This window comes from Lagenorhynchus albirostris, chromosome 4, assembly GCF_949774975.1.
Source record: "Lagenorhynchus albirostris chromosome 4, mLagAlb1.1, whole genome shotgun sequence".
NCBI classification, from domain to species: Eukaryota; Metazoa; Chordata; class Mammalia; order Artiodactyla; family Delphinidae; genus Lagenorhynchus; species Lagenorhynchus albirostris.
Genome location: NC_083098.1, coordinates 38527583 through 38530092, shown reverse-complemented (window position 1 = coordinate 38530092; position 2510 = coordinate 38527583). Strand labels below are relative to the sequence as shown.

Sequence of the window (2510 nt, the reverse complement as noted above, 5' to 3'; positions counted from 1 at the left end):
AGAAAGCCCACATGCAGCAATGAAGACCCAAGGCAGCCAAAAAAAAAAAAAAAAATACTCTAACATTTCTTGTAAGGCTCGTTTAGTGGTGATTAACTCCTTTAGTTTTTGCTTATCTGGGAAACTCTTTATCTCTCCTTCAATTCTGAATGGTAACCTTGCTAGATGGAGTATTATAGCTTGTAAGTTTTTTCCTTTCAGCACATTAAATATATCATGCCACTCCATTCTGGCCTGTAAAGTTTCTGCTGAGCTATCAGCTGATAGTCTTATGGGGTTTCCCTTGTATACGATTAGTTGTTTTTGTCTTGCTGCCTCTAAGAGTCTCTCTTTATCTTTAACTTTTGCCATTGTAATTATAATATGTCTTGGTGTGGATATCTTTGGGTCCATCTTGTTTGGTACTCTCTGCACTTCCTAGACCTGGATGTCTGGTTATTTTTTCCTCCAAATGAGGGAAGGTTTTATTTCTTCATATAAGTTCTGTGACTTTTTCTCTTCCTCTTCTCCTACTGGAACCCTTACAATATGAATGTTAGTATACTTGATGTCATCTCAGAGGTCCCTTAAGCTCTCCTCACTTACAAAAATTCTTTCTTTTTGCTATTCTGATTGGGTGATTTCCACTATTCTATCTTCCAGATTGCTTGTCCATTCTTCTGTATGATCTAAAATGCTGTTGATTCTCTGTAGTGTATTTTTTAATTAAGTCACAGTATTTTTCAACGCTGGTTGGTTCTCTCTTACATTTTCTAAGTCTTTGTTGACATTCTCACTGAGTTCCTCCATTCTTCTCCTGAGTTTGTTAAACATCCTTATGACCTTTTCTTTGGATTTAGTTTCCATGAATTAGGTGAAAAAATTACTTCTACTGGTCTTGAAAAAGTGGCCTTGTGTGGGAGACTGCTTTGTAGAGACTATGTAGACTGCTTTGGCAGATTGATTGGAGCTAGAAGTGTGGTTTGGGGGCAGTCCCTGGGGAGTGCCACACTGAGGCAACATTGGCAGGATGGCTGGTGCTGGCATGGGCCTGGAACAGTCCTGGTGGGAAGTCAAACAATGGTGCTCACTGGCACCTTTTACCCTGGAGAGAGCTCCAGCAGTTCCCTGCCCGTTTGGCAGAAAACTTAGGGTTAGTAAATGCATTTCCTTCCTGCATTTCTAGGTGCCCTTTTAACTGCTCGGTTTTTTTTTTTTTTTTTTTTTTTTTTTTTTTTTTTTGCTGTGTCCCAGGTTGGCGAGTCTGCTCCCAGCTTCTGTCCAACACAGGGGGAATCAAGATGGCAAACGGCTGAAATGCTCCAACGAGAGGGTAAAGGAAGTGAGGGAAAGGAAGTTCCCACCTGTGCACAGCTCCTACACCCTGGGGCTGGAAGAAGGCAGACCTTGGTTGTAAAGTGCTGTAGCCGCCAGCAGGGCTGGGCCCTGGGCAAGCTTGCAAGAATGCAGGCCAGGCAAGGGCACAGGAGCTAGGCATTCCTGACCAGCACATGCCCTGCCATGCTCCTCGGAGGGATAGCTGGGAAAGGGGGACTGGTAACTCCGCCATCAGCCACCGGTCACCTCTTGTCCACATACAAAGCAACACCCAACCAGCACTGCGGGACGGCCCTGCTCACAGCTGAAGGTTCCGGGCCACGGGAGTTTATTGATGTTATGGCCCCAGCCTAGGTTCCTCAATGCAAGCCACACCTGGAGCCTGGGGGTTTCTTGCTGGGGCAGGGGGTGTTTATGCCTACCACCCCCCAGGCTCACACCTCAAAGAGGATCACAGGGAAATCCACGTGGATGCGGGGTGGGGTGGGGGGCGGGTGGTGGATCCAGCTTCACGATGCCCTGAGGAATCAGGTTCTCATGCACTTGCCTCTGCTTGGCCTGCTTCTGCCCGTTCTTGGTGACGACTGTCTCCTCATAGAGCTCGTGAGCCAGATCCCCATCCTCGTCCTAGAACATGGAGCCACAGCACTCCATGATAGAATACGAAGGGGGGCATGACTCAGCCTTGCGGTCACATCAAAGCTTGCTCAGCAACAGAGCCTCCAGGCCGCCGCCCTCCGCCGCCAAGGCGAAGGGCCGCAGGCCCCGAGCTTTCGAGCCGTGGGTGCCCATGTCAGGGCCGCCGGCGCACGGCAGGCCCCGCGGCAGCTTCGCTCTCACAGGGCCTATGCTCGTAGGTGCCGCCGCCTCCGCCACCTTCCACAGGCTCCCAAAAAGTTTTTTTAACAATCGAGAATAATATTTAAAATAGAGATTTACATCCACTGTCATTATTCATGAATATCACATGAGGTGTATATTTTCCCTTGATACACTGGTTAATGATCAGCAAGCCATTTTATCACTAAGTATCTAGAACATGAAGACAAATTCTATAACTCTTCATCAATGTTTGAAGTTATACTCAATCCAGAACTTTATAAAACTTTGCTAAAAATTAATAAAAACATTGAGAGCCTCCTTTAGCATTTCTTATATAATTGCAAAGGCAACAAGCAGTTGTTCACGCTGTT

At 46.7% G+C, this 2510-nt stretch overlaps 1 pseudogene; it reads right to left on the bottom strand.

Moving 5' to 3' along the window:
• Positions 1 to 1659: 1659 nt before the first annotated feature.
• Positions 1660 to 2109, bottom strand: LOC132519248 (tumor suppressor candidate 2-like; annotated as a pseudogene).
• Between the last annotated feature and the right edge of the window lie 401 nt (positions 2110 to 2510).